This window comes from Plectropomus leopardus, chromosome 3, assembly GCF_026936395.1.
Source record: "Plectropomus leopardus strain MGB_pleo_1.0 chromosome 3, ASM2693639v1, whole genome shotgun sequence".
Classification (NCBI taxonomy): domain Eukaryota; kingdom Metazoa; phylum Chordata; class Actinopteri; order Perciformes; family Serranidae; genus Plectropomus; species Plectropomus leopardus.
In genome coordinates, this window is record NC_142178.1 from 10,211,189 (window position 1) to 10,234,230 (window position 23,042).

General features: G+C 42.5%; 1 protein-coding gene and 1 long non-coding RNA gene across 7 annotated transcripts in view; one reads left to right on the plus strand and one right to left on the minus strand.

Annotated features, from left to right (window-relative positions):
- The window catches only part of tnrc6c2 (trinucleotide repeat containing adaptor 6C2), a 174,871-nt gene that overhangs the window by 65,083 nt on the left and 86,746 nt on the right, over window positions 1-23,042 (minus strand). For 5 of the 6 annotated variants that reach the window (XM_088075567.1, XM_088075564.1, XM_088075566.1 and 2 more), the window contains exon 1: window positions 237-1,010. The exons of the other annotated variant lie outside the window; for it this stretch is intronic. The gene's annotated coding sequence lies outside the window, so the exon portion shown is untranslated. Of the gene's footprint in view, window positions 1-236; window positions 1,011-23,042 lie in introns of those variants that run through there. 6 annotated transcript variants of the gene reach the window in all.
- LOC148189913 (uncharacterized) lies at window positions 836-12,197 on the plus strand. Its single transcript, XR_015776211.1, has 3 exons — window positions 836-947; window positions 1,037-1,200; window positions 11,643-12,197. It is a non-coding gene; the product is annotated as an uncharacterized LOC148189913 (long non-coding RNA).

Consider the following 23,042-nt stretch of genomic DNA (forward strand, 5'->3'; position numbering starts at 1 on the left):
TACGTTTTTATGGGTGTTTTAATAACGTAGCACTCGACAATGCCTGCTGTAGTGTTAATATCGTAGTTGTAACTGGCCATAAGTTAATGCTGCGATGTTGCTATTTATTTATCATTGCGGCTGGCTTATTTTCTTCTTCTTTTCCTAACGTTAGTCGGTAATATTTTCGATTTTTAAACACAGTGTTCAGCGATAACATTCATCAATTTCTCAAACACTATTCATTTGAGACTTACCTTGCGTTAACCACAGCTTTGGCAGCTTTCAGTGAAGAGTCGGTGCATGGCAGAAAAAATACGCAGAAAAGCATTCTCCGGTGTCTTTTCTAAAGTTACCCGTAAAAAGAGATGGAGCAGAGATTCAGTCGCAATTAAAGTCAGACTTGGCAGATAAGCCGACTGCTGCAGAAGCAGCTTGGTGACAAGATACCGAGGTAAACAACGGCTACTCAGCCAGATATACGCACAGCAAGTACGGTAATTAATGCTCTGAGCATCACAAAAAAATAACAAAATATGCCGTGAAATTAAACTCGCCGAAAAACAGTTTGTTAAAAAACGTCACGATATAATGGGGGGCGGGGAGGGAGACGAAGCACCACTAACAACAAAAACAAAAAACACGAATAAAATGACTTTGAAAAGCAGCTAAATAACGCAAGCTAAAGCTAGCTGGTTGTAAGTCGTCGACCGTTGCGAGGTTTTGCAAACCAGACAATTTTCGTGAAAAATCGCCGATGAGTTCTCGCCGTGTAAACCGACGGCCGTCAGCCAGCCAGCCAGCCAACTTGTTTTAAAGTGCAAAAGAAATGTTTTGTTTTTTTTTCTTCTTGTTTAGGTCGCCAGCTGGACGACTAGCGACGGGCTGGCTACCGCGAATGCAAAGTGAGAAACGACTCCGGGGAAATACATTCTGTGTGGATCCAGACAGCGGAGCGGACAGTCATGGTAGGCGTTCAGTGAGCTCTCGTTGACAGTGGTCTCGCAGCCATTTTGTTCAAACTAACAACACCGCAGTCTCGCTCTCCTCCTCCCAGAGAGCTGACAGACCAGGAAGTGGCTCCAGATACGTCACCCGCGACCAACCAAAACAGCGGACGCTGACTCCGCCCGCCGCCCTCCGGCCCGCCCTCCTCCCCGCGTCCGCCAAACCTCCGAGCGGCCACCGAGGATGGACAGGCGGTCAGCTCATATTTCCAAGGTAATTGCTCAAGCATGCAGCCAATACCGGAGCTTAAATAAGAAACAAATGTAGCACTGTTATAGATTTTGGTGGGATGATATTGTAAAGACAGGCCGAAAAATCACCACGGGCTCCTTGTGGCACAGTTACATAACATATAGTAGGCTGTAAAATAGGATACCATGCTTCATGTGACTCATGACCGAAATAGTCCCCTAGAAAAACCGAGGTAGACGAGTCGTAAAAGTGCACGAGCAATGTTCAACTTGCATGGCAAACTTTATTTAGCAAACGCTTCTTAAAGGGCCCTCCCCCGGGTTTCTCTACCCAAAATGACCTTTTGTCAAGAATCTCTTGATCACATGATGTCCAGAAACACGGGCGATAATTCCAGACTATTCACAACATGATGGATGAGGTCGCCCTTGTGCCCCCTGAACCGCGTCTGCAGCCGCCTCTGAGAAAAGAAAATGCAGCCCCTGTCCATTCTCCGCGCTCCTTTCTCATGGAAATGACCGCTCCATGCACAGACAAACACACACACACTCACAGACTGCGAGGTGGGAACAGGTCAAGGCTGCAGTCCACAAAGGGGAAGGCTGACCAGTGAGAACTCTCTCAGCAAAGCTGTGGGCTCCTATACATCACTGGGAGAGACTGCTAATGAGAAAGCCAGGGGCCCCGTCCAAAACTTTTTTTTTCTCCTTTTCAAGGCAAGATGCCCAGAGCTATTAAAATAGCAAGCTCCAAGTGAATGGAGAAAGCAGATGTTCCACGCACAGGGTTAAGAGAGGTGAGAGCAGAGGTCTAATGCCTTCAGAAACGCCTGGAGGGAAATGTAGTTCACTGCGGATCACAGACTATTAAGTGTATGCAGATATTTGCTAATTCATGCCACATAAATAGTGTTCTGAGTTTATCGAATACGTGAAGCTTCATTGCAGTGATTTATTACATCAGGCGAACTAAAGTGCCGACATTACTTGTGGCTTAAATCTCCTTTATGTAGACTCACATGAGTTATCAAAGATGGAGATGGAAATCTGTGCACCACAAAGGAGAACTTGAAACGATGGCACGATCTTAGCCATCAAAGGCGAGAACTCAGGTGTGCGTGTGTGCAAAGACGAAAAAAGATAGGAAGTGCTCGCCCTTCCTCCCGCACATCCACTCTCCAGCTATTCTGAGATGTTTCTTTGACTCTACCAATTTCCCCAATTGCTTTCACATTTAAGCAGACTGCTGACAGGAGCGAGCCAATGGGAGAGGTCCGCCTGACATTCTGATAGGAAACAGCCCAGACACAGGCTGTAGGACTGCAGCAGAGGCAATCGCTCACTGCTTCCCCTCTCAGACAAAACCCTTCTCCTCCTCCTCCTCCTCCTCCTCTTACTCTCGCCATTCTCTTTTTCTCCTCTTCAGTTTTTCAGTGCGCTCCTCTGCCTTTTGTTTTAATTCCAGTCCAATCATGAGCCTCGTTCCGCATAAGGTTTTAATTTCAAGCCTGCCGCCGGAGTCTGCCAGACTCTCACATGCACTGATTCACACAAGAATGCACGTGCATATACCGAGCCACAGATTCATATGCATACCATACACATACTGTCTTTACGCTCACATCACAAATACTTGTGCGTTACATACGTGGCTGCATGCATATTTAATGCTTGTGCTCCGTGGCTACATTTTATCGTTTAAACATGTTTCCCATGAGAGACAGTATCACCAACCAGAAACATTAATAATCACACACATTCACAAAAGCATCAGCAGACAAATTACATAAAAAGAATCCCAACAGGCGGCAGGTTTTTTTTGCTTTGAAAGTCAAAATATATTCCATAGTTTATGACAGACCAGAATTTATAGGATCATCAAATGAATTTTACAACTCAAAATCTATTGTTTTTGCTTTATTCTTAAACACAAAGCCCTGATCCAAATGCTTAACATCTAATCTTGTGGAATTAACCAGACAAACATGATCTGAGGGGTAGCCAAACATTTCATGACAGCACTGAAATCCTCATTCCCCAGACACCGCCTTCTAGAAGAAGACATTCATAGATTTGCTGCGTGATGCCGAATGACTGATGAGTTGAGGGGGGGGGGGTGTCAGTATTTTGGTATTGATTATGAATACTCAGTCCTCCACAGTCTGGACTTTATGCATGTGAGCAATCAAAATGCAGACGGCGAGCTACTGCTGCTTCGCTCAAAGTGACATTTCCAAAGGCATGACTTGACATATGCAAAAGGACCGTCATGATGATAATTCTGACGGAGGAAAGGAAACTAACTGCACATAAAAGAAGAGTGTTGCGCAGCGCAGTCTCCCTGTCCCTGCTACTTCAAGGCAAGAATTTGCAATTGCGATTGAAACATTCATTGGGAGTTTTTTCCTCACTCTGATTAGCAATGTGATTGAAGTGCCTATCCATTAAATAATAGTGAAGAGTGGTAAAAACCCCGCTGAGTTGCTCATTGCTCATCTCCAAGGTCTGCAGCGTTGCAATGAGAGATAAGAGACTGCAAGTAGCTGAAGGCATGCTAGTCCATAAGAGGAGGAGGGATCCTTTTCATTAACTTTCATTAAGACTAAAGAGTGAATTACCCTGAACGGAAGAGGTCTGACACATAAAAGCCATTAGGTGGGGGAATATATACACACTTACGTTCCCCTGCACTAAAAGGCAGGGCAAGGCAAATTTATTTATAGCGCACCTTGTAATACACAAATGTTATTCAAAGTTCTTGAAAGTCAAAAGATAAAAAATAAAAAGTTTTTTTTTAAATTTGAAGAAAAAAATAAGATTAATAAAAGCGCATGCAAGTTTAATAATAGTACAGACGAGTGTAAAAGCAATATTGATTAAATAAATAAAATTACCATAAAAATAATTAATTAAAAAAGTTGAGGAAAAGGGAACAGTCTTTAGTTTTAAAAATGGTTACATTTGGGGTATATCTTAGTTCCAAAGGGATCTGATTCTAGCAGCGGGCAGCATAATGGCTAAAAGCTGTTTCACCACATTTAGATTTAACGGATTTAATGGAATCAAGATATTCATTAAATGCTAGCCTTCCTTTTTTTATTGTTGAAGAGAATTCTCAGTCTTGTCTTTGTTTAGTTGAAGGAAATCCTTTTGAATCCTTTTGTTTACTTCTTTAAGGCACAGACAAAGCGAGTCTATTGGACTATAGTCATTTGGAGACAGTATAAGATAGCTCTGCGTGTCATCTGCATAACTTTGATAACCAACGTTAGCATCTTGGAGAATTTGACCAAGAGGAAGCATGTAAAGATTTAAGAGGAGTGTGCCAAGTACAGATCCTTGTGGGACTCCATATGTCATAATTCTCGATTCTGACTACATATGTATTACCCTTTAAATAACAACCAACTGAAGACTGTTCCAGATGACCCATCCCAATTTTCCAGTCTATGTAGAAGTATCTCATGATCCACCGACACATTCTTATCCAAAGTTATCATATATTGCTGCTTTGCAGGGGACACTAATCTACATATTGCACTCTAGGTATCCTTCTGCATCTACTGTTGATGTTCCAGGATGGCGCTACTGTGATGTAAGCAAATGCACATGGTGGCATGTCACAGTAAGTGGTTATGTTTAGACAATAAAAACACATGCCAACCAATGTCGGGATGTCAACAAAAACACATGCTTGCAAGGACAGTTGGGATTAGGCAACAAGGATACAGATTGTAAGCATGTGCCCTTTGCCTAAAAAAGGGCACATGGTAAGGTGTAGGAAAAAAATTACAGTCAGATGGGAAGCAAATACTGGACTCCTGCATGGAAGTTTATGGTTGGTTCAATCCATTCACCGCCCCTTCCACGCGCCCCATAGAGACCTTTGTGGTCCATATATTACTTTTATTACATGGTCCTCATATTACGGACACAACAGGTTCTGTGCAGCCGCATGCTCAACTGACACAGCTTATCTGTGTATGTTGCTGCCATGGCAGGTCCCATCCGCCAGCATATAACAACACTGCGAACTGTTCTATCCGTTCATAGCTGAAGCTGTCCAGTGGCATATCATGCAGACGTGAAAGGTGACTTTTTGCATTGGGATCTTACACCAAATGCACTGCAAAAGCAGCAATATTTGAAGACTTCAGAATAAGAACGGGCTGATCCACAATGTCAAATGCTGCAGTAAGATCCAATAACACACAGACTGTCAGACTACCAGAATCATTATTCAGACAAATCTCATTTAAAATCTTTATGAGAGCAGTTTTAGTGCTATAATCTGGGCATAGACCTGATTGAGAGCTATCAAGAAAAGATGTAATTTGTTTGCAAGAAATTATTGATTTGATGAAAAACAACTTATTCAATAATCTAAGGGGAGATCTAAATTTGGCATGTTATAGTTGAGAACTAAAGGATCCAGATTTCTCTTTATATACACACAAACATGGGAAGACACACAGATGTTCTATTAGACTCCTTCGTACAAATACAGAGCAGACCTTGGCAACTAAATGCTGCAAATCCTCCATATACTGCTGCACATAATATATTATGGGGGGAGGACAATAGTAAGAATGCAGTGGCTGTTAAAGGGGCAATGCAAGGGGTGGGGAAGGGGTTATGCAGCCTCTGTGTGTATGTGGGGGTGTTTGTGCGTGCATGCATGCTTGTGTGTGTCCATATGTGTGTATGCATGGAGGGAGGGAGGCAGGGCAGAGCAGAGCGTTGCAGTGCAGTAGGACAGCGTTTCTGAGCTGTGGTAATTTCCCCTGAGGCGAGCAAGCAGGTAAAGGCCAGCGAGAGAGGGAGGGAGAGAGGGATAGAAGGAGGGAGGAAGGCATAGAGGCAGCGAGCGAGCGAGTGTGTCAGAGAATAATGAGGAATGATACAGCGGTGGCGGAAAAAAAGAGGCCGGGCAGATTTGCCCAATCAAACACACAGACACACTGCATTAACAGCATCTCAAGGTTGAATGTAGTCGCTCTCTCTCTCTCTTGTTGTCAACACATTAACGTTTCTATTTTCATTTCAAATGCCTTATCTTGTTAATGAGTGTTTTTGAACTGAGTCATTGTTTTTGTAATGAATTCATCTATTAATTACACGTGTGCCTTTTTCCTGATGACCTTGCTTTATTTTGTTACAAGCTGCAAGACCTTAATATTAGCATACATTAAGCCCTGCTTATCTTTCATCCCCAATTGCTAATACGTCAAATTATCACCCAGGAAAAAAAACTGCATCAACCACAATACTGGTTTGTATACCAGGGTTTGAGTGTGTGTGTGTTTGTGGGTGAGCACCCTCACTTATTAGCCCCTTCCCCCTCCCTACTTGCAAACTCATTACCAGGGTATAAGACCTGCGTGGATTTTATGGTGTTTTGGGAACTGACTGGTTAATCAGATTTATTGCACACTTAAGCTTAATTGATTGCCTTTATGGATTCAAATGAATAATTAAGTGCTAACAAGCCTAGTTTCTGTTTCATCATTCTGAAATGATGATAATGACCCACAGTGAGGGAGAGTAGTAGACATGTCAATCAAAAAAGGCTAACATTGCAGGATACACTTTTCCGCCTTAGTCCCATTTACTATACTGTTATATATTATAATAATACTATGCATGAATAGCTCTACTCGTCTATCACGCAAAACCATGATGCAAACACATCATCCACCTTATCTTCAAACTCATACTTGTAAAATCTAAAGCCAGAGATTTATTTTTCTGTCCGCTGCTTTGCTTTTTACGGGCCCTCCGCTGTTATATTTGATGTTTCCATTAGAAATGAAGTGGTATATGCTGTTATATACTGGCAGTGAAAGGACAGGCAGTGTATTAAGATCAAGTCGCTCCAAACAGAGACAACATATCCTGACCTTCAGATGATATTCACCAGATCAATACTATCATCAGTGCAGACGAGCAGTCGCAGATTAACCCAGCCTCCTATAACCACCCCCAGCCCAAGCACACACACACTCTATCTCTCTCTCAAACACACAAACACACACATACACACCTGATTCAGTAAAGGCCCTGGGTGTATTGATTGGGTTGTATTGACTGACACACAGAACTACCACATGTACACACTTGCTTGTTGACTTTATTTTTCACCGGCTGGCTGGCACATATTGGGGAGGCTGGAGCATTTAGGCCAGGCATGTCAAACCGGTCCACAGGGGGGCCGGTGTGGCTGCAGGTTTTGTTTCCAACCAAGTAGCAGCACACCAGACTTGACTCATTTAATCAACTGATCTCTGTCTTCAGACAGTTGATTGGTCAAACTGTGTGCTCTTGGTTGGTTGGCACAAAAACCTGCAGCCACACCGGCCCCCCTGTGGACCAGTTTGACATGCCTGATTTAGGCTGTATGTTTGGGTCAGGAGAGTCCTATAGGGGCTTTTCCGTTGATGTATAAAGAGAACTGGATACAGCATGAGAGGCAGTGCCCCTTTCATTCCTATAAATGTTGCTTAGTGGTGCATGAAGCCAAAAAGTCAAATTTCCTGGGCATAAATTTACCTGGATCTTCCTCATTGTTGGGCCCATAGATCAAGCACAGTAGAGACTGCACATCTAGTGGCTAGCTTCCGGTTTTGCCCTCTGCTAACTTAAATGGGGATAAAACTGTAATAAAGTAGCTTTTCTAGAGTTCCAAAGTGTTATTGGATCAAATGGATCAAATTACGATGGTGAAATTAGTCATTTCGAGTTGTGATGCTTAAAAGAAATTAAAAGAATCTTTTTGATTCCAGTGGCATCACATGATTGACCTGAAAGTTGTCCTTCTATAGCATGGCTTCTATGACAAATTGTGTCAAAATGGCTTCAAAGCCTGGCGCTGTCCCTGGGGACATGGGCTTTTCACGCTTCGCGTTTTGAAAAATTGCAGTAGGCCAATGCAGCTGAGACTACTTCCACTTGTCTACTGCACCCATTGACAAATTGAGCTAAACCACGGCGCAATCATGTCGCAAAAGTCACTGTAGTGTCTCGTATCGTTCCACCAACAAACCAATGCATCTATTTGAATTTTCACAACTTTCCGTCGTTTGCAGACTCACAGGATTATTAGAGGAGACAAGGACACCAAGTGTAGATATTTTGGTAGGAGCACCTACAGTATGTCTGCAGTCTTCATGTTCTATTCAACCCCAAAAGGCCTAAGAAGTCTTTAGAAGGGTGTTCTTCTGTCTTGGTTTGTTTTGAAAGACTGGGGAAGACTTGGTATTGATGTCAGGGCCGGGTGTTAGGGGGATTTGACCTTTGCAGGTGCAGCTCCTGCCTCTCAACCTGATTGTAACTGTGCTGTAGCACCTCCACCTGGTATGTTTAAATGCCTGCCAGCTAGAATCAATACTAAAACATCTAAAAGGAAACTTGTTATGTTAGATAACAATGAAAACTTGACTGTGTGTGCAAACCTAGCATGAAAATCATGTAACATTAGCAGTTTTGTAACACTTATACTAGCATGTTACACTAGCATGCTAAAATACTGCGATGTCCTGATGTTTTGCTAGAGTAACAAGATCCTCTCTGTGTGTGTGTGTGCACGCACACAAGAGAGGGCTTTTGATGCATTCAAACTGGATATGCTTACATGTCTGTAGCTGTCAGAGCAGACTGTCTTTGTTTTTTTCCAACCAGCAAGTAGACGGAAGTAATGCTGTCTGACAACATCTTGGAAGGCACAGGAAAAACAGTCTGACAGAATGGCAGGACGGTAAAACAAAACATGCATAATGATATGTTTGGGCAGTGATATTGTATCTCTTACAAGGAATAGAATTAAATATATTACATTAAATTATTATGTGTCCTTCATGTTATGTTATTATTCTACTAATGTCCAGTAATTGTCCAGATCACCCACGTTTTCTCCTTGTGTGAGGAAGCTACATAACGTTTTTTAATTCCATCACAGAAGATGTCAGAGAGATAAATTATTTTCACTTTTAACTGAGATGCCATCTACCATAAACATCACTGGTACTCTCTGTCAGCCTCATCTAAATTTACCATCCTGCTGCCGTTCATGAACACGATATCCGGTTTCCCATCTACCATCTGCCAGATTCCATGTGAACGCAGCATAAGTCTCCGCTGCCTTTGCTTACCTCCGCTTTCGGAACACACAGCATGAAAAGCTGCTATGGAAGAAGAACCAAAGAAACGGATGCTTACATCTTAAGCTTCCAATGCGCCAAAAGCAAATCCTTTTTGTAATTGTTTAAAAAAAGTTTCAAAGGGAACTCCTATACTTTCACCTGACTGTAAGGTCAAAACTGCACTGCTGTACAAATAATGATAACTTCTGTATTTACATGTGTGTTTGACATTAGAAAAGGGCATGAAAAAGGCCACGTGAAAAGGCCGATATCAGAGGTCTCGCATTGCATTTTTCACATAGCTCTGCACATTCATTACACGCACACATACATTTTAAACAATCTGACTCCCCACAAGCCGTTTCCACAAAATATGCGCCAACGCAGAGAGCAAAACAAGCAAATCGATGTCTGCACGTCTGTGAGTGGCCAAAAGGCATCTAACTCAATCCCACAACCAATGTAAATGTTGGTGGCATATCCACAGGCAAGGGCTGATATTTAGAAGTCCATTAACACAGGGTGGAGATGGGTTAATTCACTGTTTGTAGCCAGAGATCCAGAGAGGGTTTAGGGCATGCATAGAGGAGGGAGGAGGGGAGAGATGGAGAGAAATCGAAAAAAAAAAGGAAGAGGGTGATGTGCTGAAAGCAAGACAACAGCAAAAGAAAACAGAGGGAGGCAGAGGAAGAATGCAAATAAATGTGTGGAGGGTAGCAGGGTTGTTGATGGGTGTTTGGGGGGGTTTGTTGTGAGCATTGCTGCCTGCTATCATCCGCCTCAGCCTGGGCGTCAGTTTGATTAATGCTGCTTTCCTCCAACTGACCTCCAAGGTCACTGGAATAGTGGGTACTCAGCCTCTCCCATTCGCTGCTGCACCAGAGGGGGGTAACGGCCGTATAATGCGTTCCCCCAGAGGCTCTTCCTCTCTGTTTTTCCGTTTCCCCTGCTCTATCTGTCTGTCTCTCATTTAAACTCATCCACACTGTCTGTCTGTCTCTCCGCTCATGCCTCCCCTTGATCTGCCCTTCCTCTCTCCCTATATCTCTCACCCTCATCCATCTCTTTCTCTCGGCCATCATTCCTCTTTCTCTCCATCCCTGTCTATCTGACTCTTTTGCTCTCTTTTTCCACCAGCCCTCTCTAATCTGAAATGCAATCAAAAGTAATGTAATGTGTTTGAAGATGCTGAAGAGGGAAAGGGGGGAACAGGCCTGCGAGGGGCTATTAGAGCACGCGGTGAGGTTTAGATAAACACATACGCATTACACACAACCGCCACCGCTCTTCCTCCACCTCCCTCTGTTTCGCAGACAGGCTGCCAAGGTGAAGGCACATGAATAGAGTTGTCCTACACCAGTAGATACTTGGCAGTGGCACACTTCCTCTGGCTGAGAAGCTCGTAACAAGTTTTCGTGCCAGACGGTCTTTCCTGGCATGGACCTGGCAAGAGGGGAGTTACATACAGAGCAAGAGAGAGGGGACATAAGGACAGAGGAAGAGTTTTACAGTGTGCCAAACTCCGTAATTCTATCCATTATTAGAGTTGTGTATTCTTGACCTTTCCGGACTACAAACCATTTTTTTAAAAACGTTAAGAAATTATTATTTTTGCTGTGTCATCATACTGTGCTTTTGTGTTGACATTGAACTTCACAGTTAAATGCTTGCATCTGTCTGCGCCAGGCTTCGCTACACACAGTATAGGAACAAATTGACGATACAGGAGCTATTTACCGAGAAAAACACAGTGTATGTGTTTTTTTGTGCACATCTCTACTTGTTAAGCTGCATCTAGACTAACATTGCTACATTAAACTTCCTCATTTATGAGAGTGAGTTGGCCCAGTGGGGGGGTCGATGCACAGGGTTTTGGCAGGTGTTTCCTGGTTCTTGTTTCATGGTATAATAAATCGCTATGTTACTGCTCTGGTGTATGATAAGTGCTAAAACTCATGGAAGTATTCCACTCAGACTGAGCTGAACTTCTGAATTTTATCTCATCTCGCCAGTACCGGGAGCAATACGCCCACACCAACACAGCCTCATGCGATTTTTATCCCAGTGCTATTTTCGGTATGAACGCCCCCTTAGTTCTATGAAAAGAAGCTCAAGTGTGGATATACAGAGGTCGGTTTATTTGTGTGTTTGCACTGCATAGCCACTGTACTGTTGTTGGCCACTAAAAACATGTATTGGGGGTTTTCAAGGGTCTTGTGTCATTTAAATTTGACAAGGGACCCCAGTTGGACCAGGTCCAAATTATCCTCGGTCTATTCAGTTCGGATAGGGTCTTGTTTATCTGTCATGTGTCTCATGTCTATAGGCATTTTCGGACCAGCAGAGTGGGTACTCTCCCAGCACAAGAGGAACCGTGAGTGATGTAAGTGAATGTGATTGATCAAACACAGCCTGTGCAACATTGGCAATAGCCGTTTTTAAAAACCTGTTAGCCGTGTAAACAACTGAAAAAAATGAAAGAAAACACAGACAGATCATGGATATATAAAGAGACCTGGACACAATGTGGTGGGCCCCTGTTCATTTCTATGAAAGTGGCTCAGTGGAGCATTGTCGTAAAAAATTATTACATATATAAGTATGTAAATGTAATCATGAATAATTGTATAAAGATGAATGATTCATAAATGTTAATGGTTACGGTATTGTTCAGTCCTTCACTGACTCCAGGGTGTCTGAATGATAAGATACTGCAAGAGCAAGTCCTTGCAGATGTTTAGACCACAATGATAAACACATCTGTATGACATGTGAAATGTGCAGTGTAAGTGCTGAATGATTCTTCTGTTACCTTAAGTTGTTGGTGTGTCTTTGTACATGTTTGTGCTGTACCAAGAGCTTCTCGGATCTAATTTATGATGTCATTAAACACATATATATTCATATTAGATCAACTGTGGCTCATTTATTATTCATCAAAATGAAATGTGACAAAGAGTACAAGTTTTTTCTACATCAAGCATGAGAACAAAAAAGTTTCTGTGGTGTGAAATTGTCACGATCTTCTGCATTGTGGGGCCCAGAGAACAAGCGCACTAGAGAGTTACGAGGGTCGAGTGTGGCTGAGTGGCTAACTTCCGGTTTAGTGCTCAACTAACTTGAATAGGGACAAATGGTTTAAACGTGAGGCTCCTCTAGACTTCTGACATGTTACAGAGTGGATCAAATCCTGATGGTGAAACAAGACTTTTATGTAGGGGGGGCTGTGACCCTCCAAAAATGTATCCACTGATTTATAGACTTCTCTATCCCAGTGTAAGTCAATGGGAAAAAATCTTGACAGACCTGGACAGTGTATTCCACTTTTGATGATTATGTAAAATTGGCTCCAAAGCCATATAAATACCAAGTTGCAACAAATAGTTTTTGGAATTTGTTTATATGCTATTCTTTGAAGAATATTATTATAATCCTGCTTTTTTGACTACTTGTTAATTCATAACACATCATGCTGCTGCCAGCGTTGGTGTTTTAAATTAGGGTGTGACTGGATGTACAGCATTTCGGATCGGGTCTATCTATCCTTGGGTCCTCTAATGATCGGATCTCTAGTTTTTGAAAATTACTTTATGCTTGTGAGGTGGTTTTTCCCATGGGACCACTACAAATTGGGTCCAAAAGATCTCTACGATTTGTCTCCAAAATGTCACGGCATCAATTTATGTGAAAAATCCTGGAAAAATCATACATTTGTGTTCACACTTTTGCATTTGGTCATTTCTATAAAGCCAGCCTGGCCAAGATGGTGTCTGAAGGTGTATGCAAAAAAAAAGCCAGTAGTATAATCGCAGCCTGGAGAGTTAGCCCTGCTGTGCACCGCCAATTTGTCTCACACTCTGTACCCTCTATCCCCCCCACCTGCTTTCTTTTCTCTCTGTCTCTCCCTGTTCTCCTTTTCCAGTCAGTGCGTGAGTGTGAGGGACACACATACACACGCACACACACACTCCCAAGCATCATGAATCTTTCATGCGAGCGGGCTGTATAATCCCTGAGGCGTGCTCTCGGAGACCCACACACACCCGCCTCCATCACCTTGCACTAGGAGAGAGGGAAAGAGAGAGAGAGAGAGGGAGAGAACGAGTGACAGAGAGAGACAGAAAGATAGATGGGGAGCAGGAGACATGCAAAAGGAAGGAGGGGGGAGGCAGTGGAAAAAGGAGAGGAGAGGAGGAGGAGGGGGGCAAAGACAAATTGAAGGTGTGAAGTAGGACCTGGCTGGAATTACCTTGCTGCTTTTGACTATTGAGGGAGGGATGAAAGAGGAGGAAGAAGAGATAACAATGGAGAGGTTTGTTCTTTTTCTTCTTGGCCACTGAAGGCTGCAGTGGAAAGTCAATTGGCTTCTCATTACTGGACCTTGTCTGATGGAGTCACGCTAAACACTTTATCCACAAACCCCCTCTTCTGCCCCTCAATTGGAGAAAAACTAGAGTCGGATGATTTTGGATGAATGTGTGATATGTTTCCACCCACCTGTTTTTATGTGCACACAGAATTTGCACATAAGAAAACAAAAACTTTGACTGAGGTTAAGTTCAATCAATAGAGAACCAATAAAGAGAGGAAAAGAAAGTGAACTTGCTCATAATTTATGGAAATGGTGGATGGAAACTTAGTTTAAGATGATTTAATGATATAATAATGGAATAGTGGTCTCCTGAGTAATATCAAAACAGATTATGAAAATAAAAAGTGCACTTCCTCTATTGGTCACATGATGCTGTCTCTGAAAGCATAGACCACAGACCCTTATGTTAAAATTCCCAACTTTACAGCAGAAATAAACATTTTTACAGCCTGGTATAAAAAAATGTTTTGGTCTCTATAGCTTATTTTCCTTTTCACTGCGTGGGGGTGAATTTATGTATAACTCATCTGTTTAAATATTATGAAGACTTAAAGTTATGCACAATGAAAGGGGTAGCACTTTGGGTGCCATCCATTGACAAGTTGCTACCATGGCAAAAACCCTGGATAGGTAACGTTATGAAGGCTTAAAGGACAAGGCAAAGCCATAGTTGTTGTTTTCAGTTCATTTAAGTTAATTCTGATTGCCTAAAAGCATCTTATTTAGCATTTGGTTGAACTAAAAGAACTTCTGAGTCTGATATTCATTTAAGTAGCCTACTTAAAAAAAAGTTTTATGCCTGTTTTTCACTGGTGAATATTGGCATTAGCATTAACAAAGTTAACTCAAGCTTTAAATGCACTGTGCTAATCAGGCTAGCAGCTGGTGTCAGGCTTAGCACCATCCTCTCATCAAATGTGGTCACTTCTGGCTCCAAAGTCCTACATGGTGACTGCCAAAATGCACAACTATAGTCTTCAAAATAGGAGTCCACATACCAATAGATGATTTCATAGTGGCTAAATCAATTATTTTATACAGTCTATGGACAAACCATACAATAAATGTGTCTATACTCATACCCTTCATACTCATAGCAAACAACAATGTCCATTTTATGTATGTTTTTTTTACTTGAACTTACAGGATGATGGACAGTTGAAGTATTGAGTAATTTGCATCAATCTTCTCCTATCAAGGTGATTCACAAAGACACTTCCTGTTGTATAATGTAACATGTTCATTTAGATTCTATTTAATAGTTCATCCAGCGCAGATGATTATCATCACACTGGCTTTATTTAGCGAGTGTCAACCTGAATTCAAGTTTCCCAGGTTAGTTGCTAATGGAGTGACAATAGAGGACTCAGGGGGGGACAGGACGGCACACTTGTGGCTGCAGCTTTAATTACCTGAGACCAGTGAACACAGCTGCAGAGAAAACCTTTACACTGGTCAGAGTAGCTCATTATTCCACCCAACCTCACGCCCCAGGCCTCTGATTTACTATGACTCTGATCAACACTGAAGAGTGTGCAGACATGTTTGAAGGTATGACTGATATGTGTGCAGTCATGCAGGCAGTAAAAATGCATGTGAGGATCAAAAATGTTCTCAGCAAATGTCTTTAGCCCCTCTTACACTGCCTGTTCAGGGCAGAATTTTTCGTGCCGTTTTGCTGTGTCACTGTTCTCTATAAGAGGTACGATCGCAGAATGGAGGGATGGAGTTATCTCGGCTTTGAGCTCACAACAGAGGTGGTAACAACGTTGAATTCAGGGCTATCTAAAGGGCCAACTGGCTAGTCAAGGACATTGGTGTGAAATTTTTGACATCATGCTGTGTGTGTGTGTGACCCACTGTGGGAGATTTAAAAAGCAGCTAGTGACGTGATGTTAGAAAAAGTTATTGTGTTAGACCGATTAAACTGGACTTTTGAAATACATGTAAACATGTAAGATCTATCAAAATCGTACTATTTCTCAAAGTTGTCATCACCTAGGTAATGCGGTTGGTTGTTGATTTACTCTTTCATGTATATGCTTCAGTCTGAACTGGCCTAGGCATCCTGCACATGCTCCATAGTCCCCATGCTGGGCTTTAACCCAGAAGTCAAATGGCATAAATTTGTAGAAGAAAAATGGTAAAAGCAAAACAAGAAGAAGAAGGATAGAAAACAAAACAAGACAAAGACACTAAGTAAAGCATAATGTACATACGCAATGTAGCTCGTCTTAACTGTGCATGTATATGTACTAAATGAGATTCAGGAGCTTCTTTGAGCAAATTACGAAATCAGCCACCACATAACGGAGATGGTAAATGATTATCATTGCTATGTTATGCTGTTGTTATAGTTTAGAAAGAACTGACAATGCGTATGTTATATGTCACTAAAGGCAGACTCTGTTGTGTTGAACATCATGCCCGTCATGTCTCTTTTGCCTCTGTGATGCTGGCATGTTATCTAAAATCTAAATGCTGCCGTTTTTCAATTCTGTGTAAAAATGCAAAGGCATGTAAAGAAGGGATTTCATAGCAGTCTTATACTGTGATCTCTGTGTTAAAAGGGCTATTGTGCACATAGAGCTCTACATACTGTAGTTCAGAATGGGACATCTCAAGGTCCCATGCATACACTAACAGCCCAGGAAAAGGTCGAATAAAGGAGAGCAGGTGCAATATCTCCTTCATGCACATGTGTATTCATAAACTAACAATTTGTGTACATGTACCTTAAATAGTGAGGTACTCCACGTGTGTGTGTTTGACTTTCCAGAGTGCAGATGCAGTGTGCTACCTTAAATGCCCACGTGTCTGCATTAGCGTAATGTGTTTTCATGCTTGCTGAGGGTGAGTGTGTTCATGGGAGTGTGTGTGTGTCCACCTTAAATGCATAATGTGTGTTTTCAGGGGCCAATAGGTCGGTCGTTTCCCTCCTTCCACTACCTTGCCCTCACTCCCATTACTGCTCTCTCACGGTCTCAGCCACATTTCACCATGCACTCTACGTCTGAGCACCACCTACGAAATACAATTAAGGTGAGTTATGACCACTCCATAGGAGGGGCGGGGAGGCTGGGGTGAAGTGTGCTTGTGAGTGTGGGCGGGTGTGTGTGTTAACGAAGAAATATATATAACGGGAGGGAGCGAGAGAATGCATCACTCGGGCATGGCAAACAGAAGTGTCATACGTGGCTTAGTGGGGGGACAGACACATACGAGTACTATAGTCAGTGCAGGGGGCAAGCAAGCGGTAGGTTGAAATTGAAGAAGGGGGGGGCTGTGGGTGGTGGACAGTGGACGGTGCAGTGCCAATTTCACGCCTCCGCTCATCTCTGCCTCTTCCAGCTGCATGCTGCATGCTTTCCTCTCTGGCTCTCCTCCCCCAGCTAAGCTTTACCCCCCCCCTTTACACACACACACACACACGCACGCGCACACACACACACACACACACACACACACACACACACACACACAACCCTTTCTCCAAAAACTATAACCCCACCCCCACCCAATCCATCCCTCCTCACCTCCGTCCATAGGTTTGAGTGTGACAGCAGTGGCACAGGGAATCCATCTCCAAATAACAACCCAAAGCACATAACAAACCACATCAAAGCTGCCTTAGAAAAGAAACAAAGAGACAAAATAAGCAACTCAGCGGCAGCATGCGGGAAACCTTGTCCCTGTTCAAACCTTTAGCACCAACTCTCAGCTCAAGATGGATGCCTTGGTGCATTTACTCCTTATGCTTGGCAGCGCAAGGACAAAAAGAGGGCACGGGGAAAAAAAACAACAGCTCGATTTGCATTCATAAAGGTAACATTTGTTTATAGCGCGTGCGACACCTCGCTTAACGACCCCACCGCTGATTGAAGCAAGCCTCCTAATTAAGCATTAATTACTCAACAATAGAAGTGGCAATTTGGCGGTGGCGACGCAAACGCTGACATATTCCCACCTGGGCTAATGTCAACACAGCATTATTACCATCACCGCCTGCTGTGGTTATGGCTATCTAAACAGTCATAAACGTCAGCTTTGGCATATTGTACCACAGTTGCTATATGGCTAAGCAATATGTTTTCCCCCTTTTTCTCTCTCTCTGACAGTCTCTCCTTACTGGTAAACACCGGCAGACGGCACACAAGCGGCAAATTTCTTCCCTGGTGTTAATTGGTGAAAGCAGTGGGATTTACACAGGCAGGCAGGCGGTGAGGGTTTTCCCTTTGTAGCGGTGCCGTGTTTACAGTCCTGCTGCAGCGCAGGCTAGGGCTGCATGGACGCTGCCTTTGTTTATGCCACATCACACAGAGGCAAGAGATAAACCCTGCTGCTTTTCACATCACACAGGGATACACGTGTATGCACAAAATCCCAAAGACACATACGCAGAGGCACACACGCACACCTGACAGAGAGAGAACAGGGATTAGAGAGCTGCTGGTGGACAGATGGGAGAGCAAATGTGTGTGTGTGTGTGTGTGTGTGTGTGTGTGTTTGTGTGTGTGTGTGTGTGTGTGTGTGTGTGTGTGTGTGTGTGTGTGTAAGCTTGGGTGCTCTATGAGACATGAGATGAAGGCAGTCTTGTGTGGACACCTCATTTAGAGATATAGAGTGAACGGGTTTATGACCACAGCAGATTGGAGAGAGGCAGATTAACAAAAGTGGAAAAGGAGGTGGTCAGCTGGAGTGTGTTTGACAGCAGTGAGCACATCAGTTTGGAGATAGAGTGTGTAAGTGGTTTGGCCAAGATTAGAGGTTGGAGAGAGAAAGGTTGCTCGCTCAGAAGATGTGAAAGAATCTGACAGTGTAAAAGTTGTCAAGTGCTTACAAATACAGTTGGTTTTCAAGTTAACAAGTTAACTCCAAATCGTCATCAACGAACTAGTGCTGACGAAGGCCATCGCCTCACGTCACCTGTGTCTTGGCCAAAAAGTTGCTTTTGAAAACACTATAAAGACTACAGCCAACATCCAAATAGCATGTACATTCTGTGCCTGTGTGTGAGGAAATAACGCTCCACAGAAGCAGGTGGTGGTAGTTTGTATTCATCATTCAAAAAGGGAAACGGTGGGGCCAGTGGCGTAAGGTAGCTACAACAAGCCCAAGTGCACACTTTTATGATGGGCCCTCGTGCACACTAGTTATGTGATTAAACTAGTACCATATAATTTCCTCATTTCATCAAAGGATCAAATAGAGACTTGACATTGGATAACACCAACATATATATTACCCAGAAATCATCATTGGATATCTGTGACAAAAAATACCAATGAAAATAAAGAATTACTACTTTGAACTATTGAAGTTTTGTTATAGTTTATTTAAAGTTTATGTATAATAAGCAAATATTTTTTATAACATTTGTTATAGACTGCTTCTGATTATTTTGCAAAGAAAAATAATTTGCTACATATGCCTTTTCAATGGCATATGTGGCAAATGGCAGTACATGTAATATAATGCAAGTTCTTCCCTGATCATCAACATGTTTATAAGGTGGCATTCTGAAATACTCAAAAGGGCCTGTTTTCAGCCTAACATATTGTTGGAGGGCCCACTCTTTCTATGGGCACCCTCACCCCATAAGCCCCATCGCAGCTGCCCTGCCTGCACTATCTATATTCATGACCCTGTATGGGCCTCCCAGTTACTACTCACCTGGTGGAGCGGGCAGATTTAACATGCTAAATTGGCCCAAAAAAAGCAGAGAAGGGCCTATAGTGCCAATGTTGTGGGACACACCGCAAAACCAGGCTGACAGATGTTTACTGACATCTCTACATTGACCAGCGGCTGACCATTGGCTTGGTGTGTCAGGGCCCCAACAGCAAACAGCAACTACTCATCAACTTTTATTAGTATGCATGGAACTAAAAGATGAAATGGTACAAATTTTACTTTAATTAAGAGTGATATGCTCCATTTAAATCAGAGAACCTGTTCTGCTTCACTATATATGTGAATATCACCCCAAGTCATTAACAGCATAAAAGCCCTGATTCAGAGAAATAAACCGTGCACAGTAGGGAATTGGGATACCAGCAGAGATCTGTAAGTACATGTGTAACTTCTCAAATATCTGTATCCTGTAAAGCTAAAGGGTGACTGAACTCTGTCTATCTTCTTCCTAGGAAAAAGCCCAAGATGGGGATTTCACACATGAACAAACTTTGCTTTTTTCCTCTCCATCCCCAAAGGCATCCGCATGTGCCTGTGGGCTAACTAACCGATGGGAGAATCATCCCACTCTTGATCCGCCGCCCCCTTTGGCCCATTTCCCCCCACCCCTAAATTAGTGAAATTTTCACAAAGCGGGAATACATTAGGGAGGGATCAGGGCAAATGGCACATTATGAATACTGTCAGAAGTGGCCTATTAAAGAGGAATCAGACATTATCGACGCCTACGTATCTGGAGAACAATCTCAGTTAAGTTAATAATGTGCAATTAATCATAGGTCACTTAGTGCAGTATGGGGTATAACATACCGCAGTGGAAGCAGGCCTAATCTGCTGTCCATCCGTCCAGAGTAAGAGAGAGATGGATGGAGGCAGGCTGGCAAACTGTAATCTAGATAGGGAGCTGGCTTTGGTTCTTGACACCTGGCCAGATATGGAATGGCTGAGGCTAACCACTTGCCACCAGCTTACAGCTTTACTCAGCAGGCTCTTGGGGTACTTCCCATTACATTTTTTACAGTACAAATAATTGTTTATATATATATACATGCCCCTAGTGGGCTACTCAGTGGTATGGTGGTAAGGGACAGCACTATCACCTCATAACATGAAGGTTTTAGAATCAAATGTGATAGGGGCCATACATTATGGAGTTTGCATTTTCCTTCTATGGTCATGTAAAGACAACATTTTACTGAATGTCACGACCTATGACTTGACTTCATTTTCCACTGCAAACATTAGACTAAATCAGTATTTTTGTTGACAGTAATTTCTGGGTGGAAAACCCTCACACTGATTGGTCGAATCACCGTGATAAACTCTGTCTTCAAACGTTACAGTTAGAGCTGAAAATGACAACAGAAGTAAAAGTTTGTTGTTGTTAGAGTGACATTACAGTGATTTGGTTTATACTTCTCAATGTTAGTGGCTGGCTGTCATGGTGATGCCATGTGATGTCATCTTCAACATGTCACTAACACACACACACAGTGTGTTCTCTTACTGGATCGGTTCATTGGCAACCATACAGACAAATGTATGCACTGTGACCAAGGTATAGATTTGCAGGCTGGCGTTTTTTAAAATCTTAAAATCTTTAAATAAAATTGTGGTCTCTTTTGACGATTTAAGAGTTTGTGTAGGATGTCCCCTGTCAACCAAGTAACAACTCTAGTGTCAGTTCTTCCTGACCAACCAGCGATCTGTTGTTTTAACTGCACACACACTCATAACTCATCTCAACTTGCTTGGAACCTCGACCAAGGTGGTACCAAAGACAGTACCAAGCACTAGGTACTATCCACATCTTTTGCCAAATCAGTCAGTCAGTCATTTTCTGTAACCGCTTGTCCTCGTAAGGGTCGCGGGGGGGCTAGAGCCAATCCCAACTGTCATCGGGCGGAAGGCGGGGACAGTTCGCCAGACCATCGCAGGGCCGACACATATAGACAGACAACCATACACGCTCACAGTCACACCTAAGGGCAGTTTTAGAGTCACCAGCTGCATGTCATGTCTTTGGACTGTGGGGAACACGGGGAGAACATGCAAACTCCGCACAGAATGGCCCCCGCCCGGACCGAACCCCGTTCCAACTGGGATTTGAACCAGGGACCTTCTTGCTGTGAGGCAACAGTGCTAACCACAAAGCCACCGTGCCGCCCATCTTTTGCCAAATGAAAACCAAAAAAAAACAGTTCAAAGCAGGTCAAGCTATGAAGTGCCATGCAGTGGAAATGCAGCATAAATTTCCTCTGGGTACTCTGGTTTCCAAACATGTTGGGTATTAGCAATGCTTCGGCCATTGCCTGTAAGGGTTAGGGTTGAAGGCAGCGACCTTACATCCCTGCTGAGCTGTGACGTACTGCTTCTAAATTCAAATGTGTCAAAGCAGAAAATTACTTTCTTCAAAAGTACAGCATAATCTGCAGAAATTTACTGACAATTATTGTACAGGCAACTTCAACATTCAGAGAGAGAGACAGAGATGGGTTTTTCCATTCTTCTCTGAAGTACTCACTCTCTGAGAAAAGGTGGAGAGTTTTGGAGGGACTTTTATTACCCACGCTGTGCCCTCTAACAGAGCTCAGTTAATGGATTTCAAGCAAAATGGTACAGAGTACATTAGAGTTCAAGTTGAAATTGTATGTACGGAACATTTGCCAGACTCATTCAACTATTCAGGAATAACATTTGATGATGAAAACTATTAAACTATTGAATTATTATTATTATAAGTATTTTGGAGTGAGCCATTTTATTTTTCCCAGGGCTTACAGACCTGAAATTGTTCATTCTTAAAACTAGCAAAAAATACCCATAAAAATTATATATAATATAAACAAAATTCCATCCTACCATAACCAAACTTCATATCTTTTTGGCCAATAATTTTCAGTTTCAGTCACAAAATGTTGGATAGGCAGATGGATGCACCAACCACTGATTGACCATCCAACGGACCCTCATTACCGTCTTTAGACCCTCTTTACATTTAATGGACGGCAGAACAGAGGTAGAGGTACAAATCTGAGAAAACTTTTGATGAATTAAAGTCATAGGGATTCAAGTTTAATGATAGCAAAACTACATCAAAGCATCCATTTACAAACTTTTACATCAGTGGTTCCCAACTTGTACAGCCACAGGATGCAGATTGCTCCTTAGTCATAAATTCGAGGTCCATACATGAGAGATTACCACATATTCAGTTTCATTTCACAATATGTAAACAACACATGGGCTTAGAACACAGTAGAAAAAACATACTGCAAGAATTAAGTCCAATTACTTAAAACTTAGTAAATAAATAGGCCTGCAATCAAAAAAGTGCATATTATTACTTCAAGACCAGTGACAAAAACGCTGCAAAGGCACAGCATGTTAATAAGCCAAATAATACCAAGAACAGGGCAATAAAAAAGTTGTTGTACTCAAAAAAAAATCACTCTACTTCAAAATAAAGTTGTTGGGTTTTTTTTATAAACTTGACATGTTTTTGAGTCACTTTCAGAATGTCCATTAATTCTGTCTTTTATGCATTTGTCCAGCCTTAAAAAAAGGATACCATATTTTGATTTCCAAAAGGCTTTCACTCTAAAAACAGGGAATATAGTGACAGTGGAGAGGCACTGCAGACATAAGAAGACAGACAGG